Here is a 25,519-nt window from a genome sequence, read left to right on the forward strand (position 1 = left end):
AGGAAGCTGTTAAAAAGGGTAGAAGAGTGAGGCTGGTTTCCACCAAGTGAGGCATTGGAGGCTTACATTATATCTCTCCTGCCATCTTGAAACAATATCCTAACAGTCTTCCCTTTGCTCCTCAAACCAGATTCCTCTCCAGAAGTTCTCAGGGTAATTCACATGTGGCCCAATCATATCTTGACCTCAACTAGTTTCTAAATGCTCTCTGCCTTACCACTACACATATATAGATTTCAGGGTTGAGATCCTTACAAAGCATCACCACGTTTTTGTGGGCTTGAGTCATAACCGTAACATTCTGTCTGTGTCCTACTGACACAGCTATTATTTCAGCAAGTTGGAGCGCATACAATCAAATGCAATAAAATACTCATTCATGCCCACCACCAATATTTAAACAAACCTCTGCTATCCAAAAGACCATGACTCCCTCAGCCTATGAATTTTACCATTGGTCGGATCAGAGCTTCAAATCCCCACTGAATCAAATTGGTAGTCGAACAGATTTTGAAGGCATTAACTACCACTCTGTTTTTGCTCAACAACATGAGGACCCCTGAAGGTCTAGGGTTCCTGGGGTTGTAGGTCTCTGAGGATCTAGACTCCTTAGGTTCTAGGTCGCTTTTGGAAATGTAACCTGTAGCCAATCCCAAGGCAGAATTTGGATATTGCTCATGGCATAACAGGCTTTTCATTGCCAGGAAGGGCAAAGGATTTGGATGATGAATGTCTCTTTTCCAGCCACTTTTCGTACAGGTTTGAGACCCTGGAAAATATTCTCCTTTTGAACCTCTGCTTCCTGGGGTCTGAACCCCTAAATCTACAAGAATATATTGCTTTTTCAGGATCTCTGATTTGGAAGAGCGAGTAGATATCAAGGTACAGACTGCTCACTTCCTCTTTCTGGTTCACACAGGCTGCACCTTTCCCTAGGTGGGATTCATTCCAGCCTATTTGCCCTTGACCACCAAATTGGGCTCCTTTTGGCAGAACCGGCTCTGGATGGGGACGGGTTCAGCCTGGGCTATGGCAAACTGTTTGCCTTCATAAGATGAGAGCGAAAGATGAGAAGAGAGGTGATTTGGAAGAGAGAGAAAGCTCGTATGGCTTAAGGGTTCTTGGGATGCCACTGAGGAACTTCTCGAGGTGAAAGAGAGGCCTGATAGAAGAATGAGATCTTGAAGATTTAGTTATCTATGTCCATTAGCCCACATCTTCCTCATTAAGGAGCAGACTCCCGTTACTTTTGGGAGGCCTCATTTCTCTGTAGGAAGCTTGTTGGAAACTGAGGGAAAAAGTGATAATTCAGATTCACAAGGAAAAAATGGTTTGAAATTAAATGTAACTCTTCCTAAAATTGAATTCGGCTTTGGGTGGTTTCCAAATGGCTCCTTCCTAAGATAATTTTCTAGTTCTTTTTAGCTAGATTTTTTTTTCCACGAATCAACCTGAAGGTTTTAAAGTGCTCTGAAGGACAAAATGAAACAGGTGATACCTTTTTATACTTATTGCTTCTCTATCCTGTAGAGAATTATTTTTTTATGAGAAACATGATAAACCCAAGACCAGTTTGTTCAATTGAGCTAAAATATTTTTCAGAAAACTTCACTTCCAGTTGAAAACATGGGAATACCTGGCTGGTAATGTCTCTTCTAAAGACTAGCCTAAATGGGGAGTGAGATCTTTAAAAGAACAGGTCTGCCCACAGCAATAGTTCAATTTATAACACTTTTTTTCACTAGTTAGTAAGCAGTACAGTTAGAGAACTTTTCCCCCAGTTTAGTTTTTTTTTTTTTTTTAACCTCCCACTTTCAGAGTTTGGAACTGAGAATGAGCCTTGTTGAGTTTCTTTTATAGTAGTATTAACAATAATTGTGGTATTTAAATGCTAATTGCGTGCAAAGTATTGTACTAAGTGCTAGGGTAGTTATAAAATAATCGGTTCAAAAACAGCCCCTGTCCCACATAAGGCTCAAAGTCTAAGGGGGAGGGAGATAATGAGCCCCCATTTTACAAATGAGGAAGCAGAGACATAGAGAAGTTAAGTGACTTTCCCAAAGTCACACATCAACACAAGTGACAGAGCTGGGATTAGTAAACTGGGCCATGCTACTTCCATTTGAAGAGTAATAAAAGATGGGAAGCAACATAATCTAGTGGAAAGGGCATGTGCTTTGGAGTCAGGAGACCCGGCTACTAATCCTAATGCCCCTGCCTGCCTGCTGTGTAACCTTGGGCAAGTCACTTAACTTTTCTGGGCACAGTTTTACATCATGTGTTAAATGGGGGTGGACAACCTGCTTTCACTCCCTCTTAAATTATGAGCCCTATGACAGGCACTATGTCCCATCTGACCATTTTGCATCTAGCCCAGAGCTTGGCACATAGTGCTTAATAAATAATAATAATAATATATACTTATATTATTATTATTATTGTCTATAGGGAGCAAAGGTGAGAAAGCAAATACTCAAATAAGTCAGCAATGTGGGGTGGGTTGTGGCTGGAGATGTAAAGATACTGAAAGGAATTACCTTCCATTGTGACAGAACAGCAGTGATGAGTGCTCTGCATGAGGCCATTTGTGACCAAAATAAAATTGGTGACATTTTCAAACTAATATTTAAAAATTTGCTTGAGAGATATAATAATTATGGTATTTGTTAAGTGCTTCCTATGTGCCAGGCACTGTACTAAGTGCTGGGGTGGATACAAGCATGTGGGACAAACAGTCCCTGTCCCACCTGGGGCTCACAGTCTCAGTCACCACTTTACAGGTGAGTTAACTGCAGCCCAGAGAAGTGAAGTGACTTACCCAAGGTCACACAGCAGACAAGTAGAAGAGCCGGGATTAGAATTAGAAGAATTAGAGCACAGGGAGACAGTAGAACATCGGGAGGAAGGCGGGGTGATGGGGAGGGGAGGAGGAGGAGAGGAAAAAGGGGGGGTCAGTTTGGGAAGGCCTCCTGGAGGAGGTGAGCTCTCAGTAGGGCTTTGAAGGGAGGAAGAGAGCTAGTTTGGCAGATGTGTGGAGGGAGGGCATTCCAGGCCAGAGGAAGGATGTGGGCCAGGGGTCGACAACGGGACAGGCGAGAACGAGGCACAGTGAGGAGGTTAGCGGCAGAGGAGTGGAGGGTGCAGGCTGGGCTGTAGAAAGAGAGAAGGGAGGTGAGGTAGGAGGGGTTGAGGTGATGGAGAGCTTTGAGGCCGAGAGTGAGGAGTTTTTGCTTTATTTGAAGGTTGATAGGCAACCATGGGAGAGTTTTGAGGAGGGGAGTGACATGCCCAGAGCATTTCTGTAGAAACACTTGGACTCACTGGACTGTATCTAATTCCAGCAATCATAAGAATTGTGGTCTCAGACCCCAGTGGATTAATTACATCCCAATAAAAGATGAATTTATTCATGGGTAGAAAATTAGCACTACCTATATAGAAAGCCAAGGGCGAAGACTCAAGTTTACTTCAAAGAAGAAGGTGATGGTAAATTGCTTCCGTATTTTTACCAAGAAAACTCGGTGGACACACCAGCAGAACGATTGCAGATAGAGGTGGGGTGTTCTGGGATAAATGTGTCCATGGACTTGCTATGGGTCGGAATCGACTCAACAGCATAAGACAAGCTGATACAGAACAATAACAGTCTGGTTTCCATTGTTTCCTAAACGAGTACAAAGGAGAAAAAACAGCACCCCAGAAACTCAACCCCAGATGTGACAGCAAGAAAGAGCAATGCTGTGGTCTGATGCAAAAGCGAGATGCCCTCAAATTGGCACTGACCACATCAGTCATGACTTTCAGAGAAATAGGAAGTCACTATCTATAGTTTGAGCCTGAGCATAGACATAACAGGCCCACACCCCAGGTTTTTAGAAATTTTCCACAAATTGCTCTGTAATAGGGCTCCTTAAGCATCTTAGTTCTGAAAGACCAGGCAGTTACATAGTGGAGTGTATCATTGACCACTCTTGGCTTTGAGCGTGGGGGCAAATGACATCCCCAGAATGAAATGCTGGGTAACTCCCAGGGGGCAACACTTCCAATTCATCCAAAAACTGTTGTACTTTGAAAAATTTAGCATGAGTAAGAAGTTGAATAGGTTGCTGGGGGAACTGTGCTTAGAATCAAGGGAAATTGTGTCTGATTTAGCTGCTGGAATTATTTGAATGTGTCAATAATCATGTGACTTGGGAAGAATTGTGGGCATTTCTATTCGTATGGTCCAAAGGGCTTTCAGGTTTCACACTAAAGACTTTAGAAAACACAACTAATAAATAAATAAATGTAGTATGTGACTCCATATTTACATTAGTGCTAAGGATAGTTTTTGTGATGATGTGACCCCAGAGTGGTGAAAATGTATTGGAGAAGCCTCCCAAAGGACAGGTATTTAAGGAGAAGATGAGGAGTACTGTGGCTGTGATTGGAAGGGGAAGGGAGTTCTGGGTTGTGAGTTTGTAGGTCAGGTAGGTTGGGGGTATTGACAGCTGTGATGGGATAGTTGAATAGAGAAGAAGATTTTGGGAGGAAGATGAAGAGTTTGGGTTGATTTTAGGTGTGAGTGGTGGAGGGGGGATAAGGAGGCCCATAATTGTGATTTTTGTTCAGTGCTTACTATGTGCCAAGGATTGTACTAACTGCTGGGGAAAGATACAAATTAGGATGGACACAGCTCCTGCCCACCTTGAGGCTCACAGTCTAAATAGGGAGAACAGATGTTGGATTCCCAATTTAAAGATGAGGAAACTGAAGGACAGTGAAGTTCAGTGACTTGCCCCAAGTCGCAGAGCAGATAAGTGGCAGAGGTGGGATGAGAACTCAGGTCCTTTCATTCCCAGGCCCATGTTCTTTCCACTAGGCCATGAGGAGATGGCCTGAAGCAAGAGGAAATGCAGGATAGTTCTGTCCCATCTGATTCCAAGTAGTGGTGATAATCTATTGAGCACCTCCTGTGTCCAATGCGTAGTCCTAAATGCTTGAGAAAATACCACAGATGCACAAGACATGGCTTTTGTCCACAGGAGATTTCATTCTAATACAGTCGTACCTAAAAATATTTGCCAAGTGGCATTAAAAACAATCATCAATGGTATGCATCGAGTACTTACTAGTGTAGAGAACTGTACTAAACACTTAGAGGCAAGTTGGCTACAAAAGAGACTTCCCTCATCCTTCAAAAACCAAGAGTTGGAAGAAATTCCAAAGGCAAGGGAAAGGATGGAAACTTTTCTGTAGTTCCCCGTGTAACATCTCCTGAGCAATCAATCAGTGAGAAGCAACATAACCTAGTGGATAAAGCATGGGCCTGAGAGTCAGAAGGACATGGGTTCAAATCCTGTCTCTGCTACATACCTGCTGTGTGACCTCAGGCAAATCACTTAACTTCTCCGTGCTTGTTACCTCATCTGTAAAATGAAAATTAAGACGGCAAGTCCTGTGTGGGAAAGGGACTGTGTCCAACCTGATTAACTTGTATCTACCCCAGTGTTCAGAACATTGCCTGGCACATGGTAAGTACTTAACAAATACCATAAAAAATATATCGATATTATTTATTGAGTGCTTACTGTGGGCAGCGCATTGAACTAAGTGCCTGGGAAAGTACAATAAAGTAAGAGTTGTTAGACGTGCACCTGCCCACAAGGAGCTTACAGTAGAGCAGCTGAAAAACGTTGTTTTCTGAACGCCTTGGAGAAGAGCAGCTGAATAAAAACATTCAGAGCCCAAACTGCATGGAACAGCTTCAAGCCAAACAAAATATCGTTCTAGGAGCTAAAAGAGTTACAGAATAACAAACCACAGAGCCTGTCCTGAAGAAGTTGAATATCTATTGATCAGACAGACAGCTAAAGTCAGCTGCACTTTCTTAAATACCCACAGTCTAGAGCTTGGTGCTCCCCCACGGTGTGGGAGTTTTTCATTTTATTTAGCAGTACTTGTTAAGCACTTACTATGCGCCAGGCACTGTACTAAGTGCTGGTGGGTTACACGCTAATCACGTTATACATAGTCCATGTCCCACATGGCACTCACAGTTTCAATCCCCATTTTACAGGCAAGGTAACTGAAGCACAGAGTAGTGAAGTGACTTACCCAAGGTCACATAGAAGATGAGAGGTGGAGCTGGAATTAGAACCCAGGTCCTTCTGACTCCTAGTCCTGTCCTCTGTTCACTAGGCTAGCTGCTTCTCCAGTTGGAGTTGGTATCTTTCCTAAGGAATTTGCAATTCCTACTTTCAGTGGGCGTTTTCTTTATGGCAAGAGCATGGACTTCAAGCAGCTATCAGTAGTAATATTTTTTAACATTTAGTTGGGGCAGCGCATTGTACTAGGCACTTGAAGTACAGCATAAAGTGACATCTCTGCCCACAAGGAGCTTATTTTCTAATGAGGGAGACAACTACAGGGAGGGAGTATCAGGTTGTTGGTTTTTTTTCATTCCTGAACAGAAAGCTTTTCCAATGCGGTCATATCTATTACAGGAAGAAAATTATTCTGCATTTGGAAGCTGCAAATAGAGAGATAAAAGCAAGTAAAGGAAGAGCATGAATTTGATTCACTCCTCTGTAGTCTGCTGGAAAGATAAGTAACCATCTGTCATTGTATTTATAACAGATGTATTTTGTGCGTTTGTGCCATGAGACACAAGAACACTCTGTGGAGTTGTTCTGGGCTTTGCCCTACAAACACTGATGAATCAATCGCCCCTTTTCTAACCTCCGTTGAAGAACTGTTGGGTTGAATTTTTTTAGATATTGGTGAAATATCATTTGTGTTGACACCAGCTCCTGGAGGGGAGGAAAAGATTGATGTTTTGTGATCCCCTTATTAACACAACCATATCCTTCTCTCTGGTCCTCTGGAGCCATCCCCATTATGCATTCTGGGCTCATTCTAGGCACAGAGCCCCTGCTGTTGTCAGCGTGGAAGTCTAACAGCCTGTGCCTCTATTACATTTTTAATCACCATGAGGTGGTGGAATGCCAGCAGTCCCGCTTATTGCTCTAGCCTGTTCACAACTTGCCTTCTAGGCTGTAGTTGGAATATTCAAGTCTCCCCCAGGAGTTTGAGAAGGCGCAAGCCAGTGACCTTTCTGGATTTGGAGGTCCTCTCCCTGGCTTTCCCTCATCCCGAATTTTCTCTCAGAGAAAATTGGTCTAATGGAAAGAGCATGGGGCTGGAAGTCAGGAGACCTAGGTTCAGTTCCCCGTCTGCCTGGCAGAAATGACTTTCTCTTCAAGTGATTGCCACTTGAATCTCCACTTTAGGGAATTCTCCAGTGAAGTAACCTTGGTTTCTCCTTCCTACTCCCCGGCCCCAGACTCTTGTGGCTTTCTTGGTCTCCCTCTCCACACCCCAAACTTGCCTTCCTGTTTTCCCAGTCCCTCTTGGTCATCCTCTATTCAGCATTTCTTCTTGTAATTTTTTTTTCCTAAAGCTACAACACTGTCAAGTCACACTGGGGACCTTGGCTGCTGCTGCTCTTCCACCAACCCAGCCTCTTCCTTGATAGTCATGACCTTCAGGTCTTCAAAGTCAAGTACCAGGCTGGACCATGGTAGGATGAAGTGGGAGGGGAGGCAGATGAGGAGGATGACAGCTTTGGGGGTGGGGAGGGGAGTCTGAGATTCTTCTCTGCACCCTCTCTCTTTCTCCTCCTTTTCCTCCACTGGCACCAGCTGCTCTCCCCCATCCCAACCCCATTGAGCCAGGATCTCTAACTTTGCAGCCTCAGAAGGAGGAGTCTGCTAAGCCACAAAAGTGTCCAGGGTGTGTATATGGAGGGGATTAGCAGCAAGAGTAAGGTCCCCAGTGGGGACTTGAGAAAATAGAAATGCAGGTGGAAAGAAGAGCTTTAGAGCGGTGCAAGGGGATTGGGGAGTCAAGGGTTGAGTTTGGGGTGTGAGAATGGTGGGGTCAGGAAATCTGGGAATATCTGCAGAACCCCAGGGAGAGAAGAAGGGGTAGAGCTAGGATTATGTACCCTGGAATCATTGTGGAGTAGGAGAGAGGAGGCTGGCTATAAATAGCTTGACAAACAACAGGTTGTGCTGAGGTTCCCAGCACAAGGAAATTCATGTCTCTGATGGACAAGTCTTGTGTCTAGATATACTGGTCTCCTGAGTGACCTTGGGCAAGTCCCTTAACCTTTCTGTACTTCAATTTCCTCATCTATAAAATGGGTACAATGATACCCACTTCAGAGGGATGCTGTGAGGGTAAGATGAGCTGCTGTATACCCTTTGGTAAGTCACCTGATTTCCCTGTTCCTCAGTTTCCTCAGCTGTAAAATGGAGATTCTTTACTGTTCTCCTTCCTACTTAGACTGTGAGTCCCACATGGGACAGGGACTGTAACCTATCTGATTTATCTTGTATCGACCCCAAGGTTTAATCCAGTGCTGAGGAAATATAGTATGCACTTAACAAATACCACAATTATTATTTCTATTATTCAAACCTCCTAATAGTTTGGACCTGTGTAACTTCCTTTGGTAACAAAGTTTACATGGTCAGCACCTGCTGTCTGAAGAAGTGTTTCCTTTTGTTGGGCACTACCACTTTCACACTTCAGTGGGTGCCCCTTTGTCTTGCCGCGGGATTTGATAAACAATTTCACGTTTGTCTTGGCTGGGCTAGTCAGGATTTCGAAGGCTTCGATTGTATTTCCTTCTGGAGTCCTAATCCTTTTTGTGTTTTCTCATGTAAAAGGTCTCCATCCCCTGATAGCCTTGTTGATAATAATAATAATAACAATAACTGTGGTACTTTTAAGTGCTTACTATTTTCCCAGCACTGTGTAAATGCGGGAGTAGGCACAAGTAATCAGGTTGGACACCAGTCCTATTCCACATGGACATTCCTGGACATCTGGATTTACTGGCCAGTAGTCAGACCTGCCCCTCCACAGGCATCACTGGGCAGACTAGTGACCCGTTCCCACTCTACTAGTGTTTGGGGGGGAACACATTGGTGGTAGCAGTTGCTTGTGTGGCCACCCTGCAATGGAGCAAATACGCCCTCTTTATCACCATCATAAATCAGCTCTCTCCTTGGCTTTTCCTTCTCCTTTATTTTCTTTGGATAAATTGCTCTGTCCTCCTGGCTGGGAGCAATTAGTGATCCAAACCGGGTCTTTAACTGAGAGAGTTAGAAAACTCCAATTATAATTGCAGTGAAGGCTGCTGCTTCTGTCAGATGGTACTGGTTTTGCATTGAGTTTTTTTTTATTTTTTTACGAGCGTGCCAACAGCAGGCGGCTGCTGTGAGAGCTGAAATCTGTTCAGTATTTCACATCTGCATTTGATTTAAAATTAAGATATTCTGGGGAAAAGCCAACTACCCCACAATACTTTGTTTTTCTTCAAAGTACTGGTTTGCTTAAGAGAAAACATACTGATCCAGCTAGATAAACAACTTTATGGCCCTGGAACTAGATTTTTTAATGTAATTTTGAGGCCTGTGAGGATCTGGAGAAACACAAGCTTTTTCAGTTGCGACTTCTCACAAGTGACCTTTGAAACGTGCTCTCCTGTTGTTTTTGGTATCACCAGGGGAATGGGACGTGGTCTGTCACCTCCAACTCTCTCTCCTGCTCGAAGTTCTGGCTTGAAGTGGTGTGTGTGTGTGTGCGTGCATGCATGCGTGCATGCACACGTGTAATGTGATGTGAACCAAGTGGAGCATCAAAGTAGCCTCTGTGAGGAATCCCACCCGGCCTTTGCTGATTTGTCTCTGGGCTGTTTCTGGGCTGTTTCTGAGTCTGGGTTTGGCTTGGCTCCTCTGACAGAGACCTTTTACATTCTGAGGTAATTCAGTGGAAGGAGTTGGGCTATACCCCGCCCTTGGAAACCTTTTGTTTTAATCATTCTGCCCCGGGCGAGGGTCAAAGCCCCAGAGAACAGCTGGTCACTCTGAACCTGGGAGTGGAGGCGGGAGGTGGGGGTGAGCTGGGCAGATTCCTACAAAAATCTCCAAAAGGGTTTCTTTTGGAGAAATCTCCAAAATGTCCACCAAGGAATCCCCCTTACCTCTTGGTGGGGGAGGAAGAGGGTGGTCCAGTGAGCTGGTTTCTAGCTCTCAGCTCCTGAAAAATCCCCCAAAATGTTGTGTGGGAAGTGCTCTGGGGCTTTTTATCCATTCTCTTGTTTCTCATAGAAACCAAGAAACAGAAGTGGAGTACTCCACACTAATAACGATGATGATAATAACAGAGGCATTTGTTAAGGGCTTACTATATGTTAAGCACTGCACTAAGCACTGGGGTAGATATAGTATAAGCAGATCAGATCCAATCCCTGTCCCACATGGGGCTCACAGTCCCCAGCATCACTTCAAACATGAATCAGATCACCAGACCACACAGGTAGGGAAGAAAGGGAAAGGCAGTGACCAACTCAGCTCTCCCCAGAACTTTTTGGAGGCTTGGTGTGGGAGACTACATCAATCAATGGTATTTATTGAGCACTTACTTTGTGCAGAGCACTGTACTAAGTGCTTGGTAGAGTACAATACGACAGTGTTGGTAGACACAATTCCTGTCCATAGGAGCTTACTACGTGGTAGGAAAGGACCAATGAATGAGACAGAGATTGAGAGAGAGAGAATATGAACAAACTACAAGATGTGTGGGGCAGTAGCACGGTCAGTGAGTAGGCAAAATTTTGAAGGAACAAGGCAGTACTCTAAGTTCTCAGAGGCTATGGGAGGCTGGAGGAGAGCCTGTTGACTTTTTATGGTGCCTACCCACTGACTCACAGCTCTTAGGTACTTTTGTTAAATCTCATTTTTGCCATTTTGGGGTGATTTCGGTGAGTGATGCAAGTATCTAGGATCTGCCTTTCTTGATTCACTTGTAGCTCCAGTTTTGGTACTGGGCAGAGGTGAGAAGAAAATTGAAATTGGGACTCAGGAGTCTTGGGTTCCAATCCCAGTTTTGCCACTTGCCCTATGGGTGATCTAGGGCAAGTCACTTAACTTCCCTGAGCCTCAGTTTCCTCATCTGTAAAATGGGGATTCAATATGTGTTCACCCTCCTACTTAGACTGTGAGCCCCAGGAGGGACAGGGACTATTTTTGATTTGATTATATTATATCTGCCTGCCCCCCAACCCCAGCGCTCAGTACAGTGCTTGGTATATATGAAGCAGTTACCACACTTATTGTTGTTAGTAGTAGTATTAACAGTAGTAGTAGTAGTAGTAGTAGTAATATTAACAGTAGTAGTAGTAGTAGTATTAACAGTAGTAGTAGTAGTATTAACAGTACTAGTAGTAGTAGTAAAGTGAGGACCTTAGTCATATGATTTTTTCCACTGTCACACAGTTTAAAATTGGACAAAATGCGGGCAAAAGCACCATACCTCTAACGGGAAATAGTCTGACCTTCCTCTGTGGAGCTAATAATTTACCCAGCTCCTCATCCACGTCTTTATCCTAAAGTGGGATTCTCTCGTAGGAGGGGAAGTGAGCCCTGGCTGCCAAGACTGGGTATGGAATAGTTCAGACAATGGTCAGGACTTGGACATTAAACCACCTTCCAAGTGGTGTCTCCTCCAGATGGCATGAAGCCCAAAACTCAACAATTGACTCCCAGTCATCCTTCCTGCCCCTGAGTCTTTCCTCAGGTGCTGACTTCATTTTTTGACACTTAATTCTTAAATCAGGAGACCTCAATCCCCCTTTTCAGTAACTGCATTTTATCAAAATATTTCCTTTGGATCCTGATGTTTGCTCCAAGGTGAATTCTAATGGGAAAGAAAGGTGACTTTGAACAGAGTCCGGTGAGTCATTTCTGAATTATGTGAGCCATGAAAAAGCACGTATTTTGTACTTATTAAAAAAAAACAAAAAAAGAGCCCTTCCCCACTTCTCATTTTCAGTTTTAAAATGGCTGAGGTTTTGTACACAGATTTTCCATGGGCCTCTTCTCTTCCTTTCTCAAATGTGAGAAACAGGAGTATCAGACCACCACAGGCCAACTCCAGGAGGAATATTTATTACCTGCTCGGTGGCTCAGTTTATTTCTTTGCTTTCCTGAAGAAGCCAATCAGAAGCGAACCCACGGAGGTTGAGGAGGAGAGAGCCCCGGGCTCTCCACAAAACCCTGTGCTCAGAGAGAGCAGAGCAACATCAGCCCCTAAGTGCCCACCAACACTCCATCTAGGGTTTCTGACCAACCTGAAGGTCAGACTCACTCTATCCTGTCTGCACACACAGCCCCTGGTGAATTCCTCTGCAGAACTCAAAGTTGATGACAACTGGACAGTTTCCCAGAATACACAAGGAGAGTGTGGGAAGGGGCAGAGGGCTGGGGAGAGTTCAAAAGCTGGGTTGCTTTTTCTGGGTGCGGAAAGAATTTTAGGAGGGCCTGGGAGTGATCCTGAGCAGGGAGAAATCCTGTCACTCAGCCACTAGTGTTTTCTGGGCTGAACTCTGCCGAGGACTGCAGCAGCAATTGGCAGGAATTGCAACGTCAAAGAAGAGGACCCAGTTTCTGCCCTCAGTGTGCTTACTATCTAAGGAAGCTGAATCATGCCAGCAAAAGTAAAATCCAAGCAAATTGGGCTGTATCCTTTAGCCAAAGCCCTGTAGAGATGTCCATCCTTATAATAATAATAATAATGATGGCATTTATTAAGCGCTTACTATGTGCAAAGCACTGTTCTAAGCACTGGGGAGGTTACAAGGTAATCATGTCCCACGGGGGCTCACAGTCTTAATCCCCATTTTACAGATGAGGTAACTGAGGCCCAGAGAAGTTAAGTGACTTGCCCAAAGTCACACAGCTGACAATTGGCAGAGCCGGGATTTGAACCTCTGACTCCAAAGCCCATGCTCTTTCCACTGAGCCACGCTGCTTCCCCATCAGTAGGATATGGGTTCAGAGCACTCTACTAAGTATGTGGAAGAATGAAAGAGAGTCAGTATAAAATGGGAAAAAATGAGCTTACTTGAGGGGGCAAAAATCTCTGCACTCTTTCACTGGGACAGGCCAAAACAGCCTTGGAATTAGAAACCTATTCATTTGGAATGAAGAGCAGCTGAGTAGAAATAATGCTGGTTTCCACAATTTAATCCAGTTTATTACTGGGGTAATGTTCAAAGTGGGCCTGGGTTAAAGTACAAGGGCAGGTAAATGTGTTGAACTTCTGCACGGGGCTGCTGTGTCAGAGGCACGCAGCTAGGCAAGTCCAAGCACAAATAAAAAAAAGTGGCATTGCCACCTTGTAAAATCTGTCTACTTTCTGATAATGTACTTTCAGTCTACTTTCTTTTGGGGGCTGAGGAGGTACAAGAATGCTGTCTAATTTCATGCCATGCTTTGGGAAGTGAGCATGCATTTTTGATGTGAACATCAAAGTCAAGACTTAGAAATATGGGTTGTTATGGTTTAGGACCTGTGAAGGATTGCGTTGATGGCCAGGAACCCAGGGGAGGGGGCACAGTGATGGCATTGTGTTGTAGATGAACCGGGGAGCACAGCAAAGTTGATTCTCAGGGATAAAGAGAGTCTGGAACCCTACAGTCTCATGATTGTGGCAGAGGTGCTGGGTAGGGAGTGGGTGGAGAGGAACAGGAGGGATTTCACATGAGATGATAATATTCCACTGACAACAACAGCCATTACTTGTATGTCAAGTGGCCAAAGTAATGGACGGTTACTTCTGGCATCCGATTTTTGTTTCCTTCAAATGGGTAATAATCAAAATCATAACAATGGTATTAAGTGCTTACTATATGTGCCAAGCACTGTTCTAAGTGCTGGGGTAGATACGAGGTAATCAGGTTGGACACAGTCCCTGTCCCACATGGGATTCACAGTCTTAATCCCCATTTTGCAGATGAAGTGACTGAGGCATAGAGATGCTAGTAACTTGCCCAAGATGACACAGCAGACAAGTGGCAGAGCTGGGATTAGAACCCATGTCCTCAGACTCCCAAGCCCATGCTCTTGCTACCAGGCCATGCTGCTTGCCTGGTACAGCCAGGAATTGGCCGATCCACTGACAGTATTTACCGAGTACTTATTCTGTGGAGAGCACCATACCGAACTCTTGGGAGAGCAAAGTAAAGTTGATAGATGTCAAAGAAAACTCCTGGTGCAGGCTATTTGGGGGTTAGCATGAGGGATATTACATAATGGTGGTGTTTATTCAGCATTTACCATATGCTGACAACTAGGGCAGATACAAGGTAATCCAACTGGGCAAAATCCCTGTTCTCCACAGGGCTAACCGTTAAAGGGGGAGGGAAAACAGGTATTTTATTTCCATTTTACCATTGAGGAACCTTAGGCTCAGAGAAATTGTGACCCACCCAAGCTCATGGAGCAAGCAAATGGTGGAACCCAGACTAGAAAGCAGATCACACCCTCTCACCCCATCTCTTCCCGTACCTCGGGGACATATTTGGGGTGAATCCACCTGAGCAGTGGCCACTCGTGCCCATGAGTAGAAGCAGTGCATGGTTTGTTGTGTGATGCCAAGGGGAGGTGGATCTCCTGCCACTTCTTTCACCAAAGGTCAAAGGTGGCACTTGAGGAACAGCCAACAGCATTGCCTAGCAGAAAGAACGCGGGCCTCAGAGTCAAAGGACATGGGCTCTAATGCCAACTTTACTGCTTGTCTGCTGTGTGCCCTTGAGCAAGTCACTTCTTCTCCCTGCCTCAATTACCTCATCTGTGAAATGGGGATTAAGGCTGTGAACCTTACATAGGACAGGGTCGGTGTCCAACTCGACTGTCTTGTATCTGCCTCAATGCTTAGTCCAGTTCCTGGCATATAGTAAACACCTAACAAATACCATAAAAAAAAATAAATCTTCTGCCTGTGTCCCTGGAAAACACTCAAATGGCTCCTGGGATCATCAGACACTGCGGGCATCCAGTACCAGTTGGGGCCCCTTAACGGCAGGGACTGTCTGCCCACAGAAGGGGAAACTTGGTTCCTTAAGCGTCTCTCTTTCCCAGTGTCTGTGCTGATGCCGCAGATGTGGTGGGACGTGGTAGCCCCGTGGGAATTCGCTTATGCCTTTTCCTTTATTGGTTTAAATGAGAAAAGAAAAAAAAGCTACTACATGATCCCCTAATGGTTTTCATGTGCTCAGACAATATATCTTTTCCTGAATCTGACTCATACACCACTGTGCAAACATATAACCTGTGATTTGTTTTTTGGGTTTTTTGTTGTTGTTGTTTGGAATCAAAGCCGCCTTCTCCGTCAGACTGCAGAAAAGTTCTTTGAGGAAAAGAGCAGAATGTCTGTTTACCTCATTTGGGATTGAATAGAGCCTTATGTTTTACTCTCCTTTACACAATGGAACTCTGTCCCGAGTTTTAGCTGACTGGTTTCTGGATTTCCCCACGGGAGCATGTCATCTATAGAACTGGAGGGAGAGAAAAATATTCCATTCATCTTCACAACAGTTTTCACATGCTCAGGAGAAACAGCATCTACAGGGCCCAGAGGAAATATACAGACAGGGTGGCTCAAAGGTGATTTGCCACTGAGTCCGTCAGCCACGAATCATTAAAGAGCTTCGTTATAATTGGAGACTGTCTGATGATGGCAGTGCAGCCCCACAGAGCTATGTTTCTGGACGTTGGTCTGCAGCTGGGCACGGGAATCATGGAACTCTTCCAAGGTGGTTTCAGAGTTCTGTCTTTGGAAGATGTGTCTGTGAGGGAAGGCAGAGAGGGTAGAGTCACGGACCATCTTTCTCTTTTAATCAGAGTGGGCTAACAAGTAAATGTTGGTCCTGCATTGGCCAAAAGGGCCCTTAATCACCAAAGTTGTGGTACTTGTTAAGGGCTTACTGTGTTGTACTTTCCCTAGGGTTGGGAAATGCCCTACACACAGTAAGTTCTCAATGAATGTGATTGAATGAATGAATGCTTGATTGATATGTGCCAAGTACTGTGTTAAGCACTGGGGAAGGTAGAGTATAATCAGACCAGCACAGTTCCTGTCCTGTAGACTGTTGATTTGATTACGTGGCTCACAGTCTAAGGCAGAGGGAGAGCAGGTATTGAATCCCCATTATATAAATGAGGAAACTGGAGGTCAGAGAAATGAAGCGACTTGCCCAAGGTCACCCAGCAGACAAGTGGCAGAACAGGGCCTAGAACCTAAATTACCAAATGAGTGGTATTCTGTCCCCCACCCCCTCCCAAAAGAAGTTGAAAAGCCGTGCTCTAATTAATTCACTTCTAATAGGACTCAAATTCACAACCAAGAAGTTTACCACCCCAAAGGTCTGAAGAGCCTTCAATAGATAATCCAGTGGCAGTGCAATTTTTCGGTTGTCCAATTTTCCCATGTTGAGGATCCATTCTCTAGAGCAAAACTGAGCAAAATTCAGAGACCTTTTCTTCTGGGTTGTATATACTGATTTTCCTACAACTCTCCTCCTCCCCCTAACTTCAGAAAGAAGGTTTCCCTTCTCTTCTGTCCCATTATTAAAAGGAGCATGGGATTGGAAATAGTGGGCAAAGCCTTGGTCCAAAAAGCAACACCCATCTTTGAGGACAGAACAATCACTCATTGGTATTTATTGAGCACTTACCATGTGAAGAACATGGTACTAAGAGCTTGGGATTGTACACTACAACCAAGTTGGTAGACAGGTTCCCTGACACTTGTTGTGGGCAAAGAATGTGTCTGTTTATTGTTGTATTGTACTCTCCCAAGCACTTAGTGCAGTTTTCTGCACGAAGTAAGCGCTCAATAAATTTGTACGACTGACTGTCTGATTAGAGGGAAAACACATCCAGAGAGGGTTGCCACACTTCTCACCTGTGCCTTTCTAACCCTACTGTGTCTCCAAATGAGTTGGCAGACAATTACAAAGCCTTGACCGCATGGCATGTCTAGAGTAGTGGAGAAATCTTCAGGGTTTTCCTCTACCTGGTCATGCCCAGGTCACAAACTTTTTGTGGAAAACCACTTTGGATCTCTGTCTCCCAGAGGATTCCTGGTGAACGATAACCATGCATTGATTCCCAGTGGTATCTCAGCCCACTAAGAGGCCTATCAAAATGGCCGAGTTGCCCGGGTCCGTGCCCGGCAGAGATACGGCGTATGCAAACACTCCCCGCGTTCATTCACAAATCTCCCGTCGTCCTGGATGCGATAGCTAAACAATCAATTGCTAGGATACAGGGAAGCATTACCACACTCTGGATCCCAGGGTGGTTTGTCAGAGGAAAATTGCAACTTTTGGCTCTGGTGGATGTGAAAGTTCTTGCGGTTGTTCAAGCATTTCTGTTCAGTGAATGTCCCCAGCTGCAGCACACCCCTTTTAGAGAAGCCATTGACTCATGCTTTTTGCCGTCACAATGAAACTGTTTTTATAAACAAAAATAAATGTCCAGTGTTTGCTTATGGTCAGCTCCAAATGAGACGTCTCTCAGCAACCGAGAAAAATGTTTCGGGGAAGGTTTTTACAGCTCAGAGAAAAGCTATTTTTAAACAAATTAGGGTAATGTAGGAAATTAAAATGAAATCCTTTTCTAAATTAAAAAAAAAGGGCAGGTCTTCTAGAGATTCGCCCCCAAGTCAGGCAAGGACTCTGGACCAGGGAGTTTAATTTGAAGTCCCACTGAATAGAGTGGGTTCATATTTATAATGAGGATCAGCTTGCAGACAAGTAAACTGGATAGCTGCACAGATATTTGGACCCCTGAACTGTGTAGGCAGTCTGTCTGAATCATTCGGCCCCAAGAGCGGGTTTGGGGGTCCAAATCAAACTCACCTCTCCACTTTTCTGTCCTCCTGTGGACATAGCTTTGGTCCGTAGTGGCTTAAAGAAAAACAAAATTAATCAAAAGGACTTTGTGGCTTCAAAGGAATGCAACAGACCTGCAAGCAAAACTTCTCCTCCCTGCTTAAAGTAGTAACTTTCTTTCAGGTTAGCCAACTGTCTCAAAGGGGTGGAAGGCATAGCTCTAGCATGTCTTTTTCCCACCATAAATTCCCACATGTGCGGAGCATCCTCCCTACAAAGCCCTGCTGAGAGCTCACCTCCTCCAAGACGCCTTCCCAGACTGAGCCCCCTTTTTCCTCTCCTCCTCCCCATCCCTCCCGGCCCTACTTCCTTCCCCTCCCCACAGCACCCATATATATGTTTGTACAGATTTATTGCTCTATTTTACTTGTACAAATTTACTATTCTATTGATTTTATTAATGATGTGTATATAGCTATAGTTCTATTTATTCTGATGGTATTGACACCTGTCTACTTGTTTTGTTTTTTGTCTCCCCCTGCTAGACTGTGAGCCCGTTGTTGAGTAGGGACCGTCTCTATATGTTGCCAACTTGTACTTCCCAAGCGCTTAGTACAGTGCTCTGCACACAGTAAGCACTCAATACGATTGAATGAATGAATGTAGTTGCTCTGTAAAGCCAGGCACAGCCCCTCCCACTGAGGAGCTTGCAAGTTTGAGTGTTCTGAGCAGGGCATCTCTGATGGAGAGTGCTCCCTCACAGTGCTCTGTAATGTACCTGGATTTGTTAGTTGTTAGGTAAACATTGCATTTTGCCCACCAAGATCTAGATGGAGACCCCAAACCTACCTCTTGTGTCAAAGCTATCAAAACAAAGAGCTGAACAGCTCATGTCCTAGGAATGGCCATAGAAGCAGTATTGCCTAGTGGAAAGAGCAAGGCCTGGGGAATCAGAAAACTAGGTTCTAATCCTGGCTCTGCCACTTGTCTGCTGTGTGACCTTGGGCAAGTCACTTTAGTTTTTGGCGCCTTGATTCTGTCATCTGTAAAATGAGGATAAAGTATCTGTTCTCTTTCCTACTTGACCTTTAACCTCCTGTGGGACAAAGACTGTGTCTGACCTGATGATCTTGTACTACCTCAGTGCTTAGCACGTAATAAAGCACTTAACAAATACACTATTATATAATGATGATAATGATAATAATAATAAACAATTTAGAAAGCCTGGCCAAAAGTAAGTTTCCTTAGTTAATGTCTAAAATGTGTTCATGAGTATTCCACTGCAGTGAAAGGTCCAACAATTTATTGGTCAGACAAAGCCTAGTGGAGAGATCGCAAGCCTGAGAGTCAAAAGGTCATGGGTTCTAATCCTGGCTCCGCCACTTGTCTACTGTTTGACCTTGGGAAAGTCACTTCACTTCTCAATGCCTCAGTTACCTCATATGTAAAATGGGGATTAAGACTGTAAGCCCTATGTGGGACAGGGACTGTGTCCAATCTGATTACCTGATGCTTGCTTGTCCTTGTGATACCTGATTACCTTAGAGCTTAGAACAGTACTTGGCATATGGTGAGCACTTAACAAATACCATTATTATTATCATTACAATTTTTGCTACTAAAACTCAATCAAAAAGGCCAGCATGTCCTTTGGAAAACTCAAAGATAGTGTGGTATCATTCATAGTATTAACCAAAATGAAGACCTACAGTGCAGATGTGGTGGGCTTCACATTGGCCAGTAGCATTTTACTATTCTCCTCTAATCTGACTTCTTGAGTTGTATCATCAGCATCACCAAAAGGCAAGACAGAATTGCAAAGAATTTGGTTGTTGAGCAACTAAGGGAAGCAGCATGGCCTAGCAGAAACAGCTTAGGGCTGGGTGTCAGGTGATCTGGGTTCTAATATTGGCCCTGTCACTTGCTACTTTTCTCCTCTAGACTCTAACTAAGCTCCTTATGGGTAGGGAATGTGTCTACCAACTCTGGTATATTGTACTCTCCCCCAAGCTCTTAGTACAGTGCTTGGCACACAGTAAGTGCTCAATGAATATGATTGATTGTCTCATGGGCAACCTTGGGCAAGTTACTTGACTTCTCTTCACTACTGTTTCCTCCTCTGTAAAATCAGGATTAAATGCCTGTTCTCCCTCTGTCTTAGATTGTGAGCCTCGTGTGGGAAAGGGACTATGCTATATTTTATTATACCTTCCCCAGTGCTTGACACATGGTAAGCACTTAAAAAAACCATAATTATTATTTTGGAGCACAGTCTACTAGCCACTGGGAGCCATTGACTGGCATATGTGAGAAGAGTGGATGACAGCAGTGTACCCGAGGGACTGTTGACTAATGAATTGAAGTACGTGGGGGGACAGTAAGCAAAGAAGGTCAAAGACACATTTTTAAAGATTAATGAATCTTAGCATCAGAAAATACAGCACAGAAGAGAACCACACCAGACCATCCAGACTGGTGGAAATGAAGGATAGAGTAGTTCTTTTAGAGTGGTGCTGGGGGGACTATATTACAGTAAACGGCACAATCAAAAACTGGACCAGAATAAAATAATAGAAAGTGCAACAGGTGGATAGTGGAAGTGATTGTCAGTCAGCCATCATTTTTTTTTCAGCTACTTCCACATAAGTAAAACCTCGTTGTCCGTAACATCATTATCTAACCCAATGGATGTGTCTATAGGGACATTTTAATAGTGGCAGTAGCAGTACTGGCTTATATTTTTGAGTTTCCCATCCCAATGTGTTCTGACTTCTGTAAGATGTAGGGAACAGGTGGAATTTCAGTTCACAGAAGGACAGACTGAAGGCAGATAGAATCACTATCGAGGTCCAAAATGAGTCCATACCAGGTCTTGTGGTATCAGCACTATTAAAAGTGGTTTCTGGAACCTCAAAATAATGGGCATTAATTCATATTTCCACCCCCCCTCAAGGTCGCACCTGGAGAGTTTCCAGTACTCTACCAGTCTCAACTACGGGAGGGAGAGTCAAGCTGAGTCAAGCAGAGGCATACCCATTCCATTCCTAGCTTGGACAGTGGCTAGTGAGTGGAAGGCAATCTGCTACTAGTCAAAACCCCCCTGTGCTGGGCAGCAGCGGCATGGGAGAGAGTCGAGAGAGTAGACAAAAGTTGACTGTGCAGAAGGAGGCAATGGTAAACCATTTCCATGTTTTGACCAAGAAAACTCTATGGATACACTACCAGAAAGATTGCAGATGGAGGCGGGACGTTCTGGGCGAGATGTGTCTGTGGCATTGCTATGGGTCGGAGACGACTGGACAGCATAAGACAAGGTAATTCATATTTCATTCCTGTTGTACATGTGAAATTGACTGTGTTTCCATGTAGACAATGCCCAGGCAGAAAAGGGCATCATCAGAGGCAGCAGTTGATGTTTCAGGTGTTGATGACGGTTGACCCTGAGTGCTCTTCCCCTTGATTTGGGAACAGCATCCCTGTTTTCCACAGCATTTGGTCCAGGTGGATTTGCAGAAGCCTAACTATTGAAACTCTTTGCCATATATAATGGGAATCAGTGCTCAGGGTTGCAATTTGGTTAAGCTTTACTAGGAGAGATTTAAAATAGACAAAAAAAATCATAATAATGTGGATATTAAGGGAGGAAATTGCAATTGTACTATTTACCACTAGGGAGCAGTAGTGCCGGGTGTCAAACAAAAGGATTCTTTCTAGCGAGGGAGACTTAGCCCCTCAGGAGTGTCTTTAATAACACACTTAAAAACTGACTTACAGGGCAGGATTCACACTTGAATGGCTCCAAATCATAGAAAACAATCTTTTGTGCCCTCTCGATACAAATCTATGGACCCCAAACAGAGGGTGGAATTAACTGTTCCTGCTTCTGGGAGGAATTTTGCCTTCCTTTAGGTGTGTGACTCCAGGACACACTCCTTGGGGGAGGGAAAGAGAAGCAGCTTCCAAAAGGGTAAGCAGGACCAACGTTGTGACCCTTTCAACTAACGAATTTCCACCCCTATATAAGGCTCTGTACTAGTTTCTCCCTCCTCCTCTACCTATTTGGGGACTAAGCTCATTCTCCAAGCCTTGTCTTTACCCAACTCCTCCAGAGCCATCCGGCGGTGGGTTGTGTTGACAATAGCTGCACATTAAAAACTTTCCAATTCATCAGTCATTAATGGTCTTCTATTTGCAGAGAAGGTGACCAGACAGTTTGGCTTCCAGCTAGTCTGCCCCTCTCCAGGACAGATACTGTGCCAGAAATTTTTATGCATTTTTTTTTTCAATTTTCGCCTCCCTTCATGACTGCTCCTGCTGTCGAGGTCCACAGCTCAGATGTGGTACTAAAGTTCATAAGGATCTGGGAGGGGGAAATACAAAGGCTCTGGAGCAAGGTGGAGTTTTAGGAGTCTAGAATCTGCAGAAGCATCATGGTCTAGTGGAAAGAGCAAGGGGGCTGGGAGTTAGGAGTTCTGGATTCTAGTCCCGGCTCTGCCACCGGCCTGCTGTGTGACCTTGGGTGAGTCGCTTACCCTGTCTTGGCTTTGGTTTCTTTATCTTTAAAATAGGGATAGGATGGACTGTGAACCCCGTGTGGGACAGGGACCGAGTCCTATGTTATTATCTTGTATCTATCCCAGCCCTTAATATAGAGTAAGTACCTTGTGAATACTATTTCCATTACTTTCTCCAAAATGGATTGGGAGGTTGTCATCAAGCCAGGTTATGTATTCAGTATGAAATGGATGAAGTTACTTGAGACTCCTGGTCCAGTATTTACAGGGGTCATCCGTGGAAATGCTATTTTCAGACTTCCTGTTTACAGTTTTGCTTAGTGTGGTGATCTTTTTGGTCCTGGCTTTTATGAGGAGGAGGCTCTCTTCTGTGCAGGGAGGTCATCATTGGAGAACTTTGTAACTAATGATTGAAGAGGTGCCCGTGCTTACGCAGCCAGGACTTGGCTTCTTTGAAGTCCCCAAATTCTGGAAACAAATCATCCAGATCAAGGGAGATGTCAGGATCCTTCTGTAGCCAATCAAGCCTTTAGGTGGCCTGCAAGGAAAACTGAAAACCTAACCATTTTTCCTCCTTTCCAATTGCTTGCTTTATGTGCTTTTGATCTTGGTGGCATCCTCCTAAGGCCCAATTCCTATGAACTGCAAGGGATATTTTCATTTCAGGAGTTCGAGAGATACTCATTACATATCTGGCAGTGGATTAAGATAAAGTAGTGGGTAGATTTCTCACAGTACTGGAATCCTTCACACAGTCCCTTACTGTCTCTCTGAGAAAATGCTTCCACTTCTCAGGTCTCCATTGCTTTTAGGTCCTGCAGTGTGGGAAGCAGCATGTCCTAGTGGAAAAAGCATGGGCCTAGCAGTCAAAGAAACTGGATTCAAATCCTGGCTCTTTCAGGTCCTAATGCATGGCCTTGACTGAGTTAACTTCTCTGGGCCTCTGTTTTTTCATCTGGAAAATGGGGATAAAAACACCTGTTTTCCCTTATATTTAAACGGCGAGCACTTCGTGAGCCGGGTGTCTGTGTGTACCTGCCCTTAACTATTTTCATGCAGTTTAGACACAGCTCAGATTACGCAGCGTTAAAAGAGCTTAGTGCTTGCACAGAGTAGAACATGCCTGCAACCTGCAACGCTCAGGCTGCTGAGACTGTCCCTGACAGCGGGAAAGTGAATTTTGAGCCCCACTCCACCGAGCTGCCGATTGACATTCTCTCCCTACTCACGCTGTCACTGATGAGATCCAGAGCTCCAAGTTTTGAGTGATTAGGTAGAAATGCCACCTGCTTGTCTGCTGTGTGATCTTAGGCAAGTCACTTTACTTCTCTGTGCCTCAATGACCTCATCTGTACAATGGAGATTGAGACTGTGAGCCCCAAAAGGGACAGGGGCTGTGTCCAACCCAATTTGATTGTATCCACCCTAGCTTAGTACCGTTCCTGGTGCATAGTATGCACTTAACAATTACCATAATAATTATCATTTTTATTAATTATAATAGCCTGATTGAACTGGGCAGCCAGAGTTCTCACACAGGCCATCGATCTATCTGTCAGGTCTCTACTCCAGGTGCTCCTTCTTGGAGAACTGCCTGATGCTTGATTCCCTGAGGAGCTTGTGTTTCATTCTGATCAATCATCTGAGTATTTATTGCATTATCTTAAATATCTTGGGGAATAATAGGGCTGTTTTAATTTCCTTCGGTTGAGTCGTAGCAGGACAGGGGCAGTCATTTCTGGCAGAGGAGAAAAGTAGAAAAGTTGTTGTGTCTCATTTCATTCAAATGATCTGGGTGATGATTCACTTTTTGGGGCACTTTTTTTTTTTTAACCAAGGCAGCATTATATGTCTGGGAGTCATTTTCGATCAGGAATTGACCTCAGAAGTATGTTAACATCATTTCAAAAACATTCTTCTAACACCACAGAAGTACGTCCAGATCAAGAAATTACATAAATCGGGAGAAAATGGAGGCCTGATTCGATGTCTGTGTAATGTCTGTCTCCCCCTCTAAACTGTAATCTCATTATGGGCAGGGAATGTGTCTGCTAATTCTGTTGTATTATATTCTCCCAAGTGCTCAGTACAGTGCTCTGCACATAATAAGTGTTCAGTAAATACAATTGATTGTTTTTGTGTGCATTCTGGTTCCCCTTGATTTTCTTAATACCATCCTCAGGACTTTCACTCATCAAAGGAGCCCTGAGCCCCAAATTCACCTGCACCTGGTCAAGTTTCTATAACTATTCTCAATTGTGTGTGTGTGTATGTGTGTGTGCGCGTGCAAGCATGCATTTGTGTGTATGCCTGGGCTCGGTATCTTCTCAGGAAAAAGTGATAATCAGTGGTAGGGATCCAGTGTGTTGGGTCCTTTAAAATATTGAGCTAGTGGTGTTTTTTGTCAAATAGCCTAATAAAATATTATCTTCCAAAGCAAAGTTATGATTGAAAAAGGCAGATGGAAGGAAAATTTAGCTGCTCATCTTCAGGCACTGTTATACTTAGTTTTTTAAATGAGTTAGGTAGTTTCAGATCCAGTCCCCGAAGACAAATTTCATTTCACTCTTTTTCAGTGTGGTCCTGAAAGCCCCAGGATAATTTAGTGACATTTTGTGGTGTGTGAGAGCTGCACCTGTGAGTCTAGTAAGCCTATCCAGCACTTAAAACAGTGCTTGACGCATAGTAAACACTCCACTCCATATCATTTAAAAAATTAACTGCCCAAGATACAGTGTGTGTTCAGTTATCATTATTTTTCAAATTGTTCATAACCAAAAAAGGGCATGATAAATAGCGATTGACCAGAGAAATAATGAAATAAATAAGCAAAATATATGTTATAGTGAAAGAAAACAGTAGAAGAGCTTCTTTGGCAATGTAGATAGACTGTAAGCTCCTCAAGGCCAAGAACCACATGTTTTACTTTTGTTGTATTCTCCAAAGCATCCAGTACAGGTGCTCAATAAATACTACTGAATGAGTGGGTGAACGAATGAAATTGTTTGGCTAAAATAATACTGATGTTCTACTCCAAAGGAAAACAATAGAATGCAAAAATTCTGTTATTAAAATCCCAATACATTAGGAAGTCTGGTCAGGTCTCCCAGCTTTGGTTCAGATGAAGAGAATGAGATGGATGTTCACACATGTTCTCTTCCTCTTCTAATCTCCTTCTCCCTTCCTCTCTCGCTTCTTTTTCTCTTCTCTCCTTCTGCTTCCTCCCTATTTTCCTCCCTCTCCTTCCAGCCCCCTGCCCCTTTCCTCACCTCCT

At 44.1% G+C, this 25,519-nt stretch overlaps 1 pseudogene; it reads left to right on the plus strand.

Annotated features, from left to right (window-relative positions):
* The first annotated feature begins 20,673 nt into the window (after positions 1–20,673).
* LOC119931977 lies at positions 20,674–20,821 on the plus strand (annotated as a pseudogene).
* Positions 20,822–25,519: the final 4,698 nt, after the last annotated feature.

Source organism: Tachyglossus aculeatus, chromosome 8, assembly GCF_015852505.1.
Source record: "Tachyglossus aculeatus isolate mTacAcu1 chromosome 8, mTacAcu1.pri, whole genome shotgun sequence".
In the NCBI taxonomy this organism is placed as follows: Eukaryota; Metazoa; Chordata; class Mammalia; order Monotremata; family Tachyglossidae; genus Tachyglossus; species Tachyglossus aculeatus.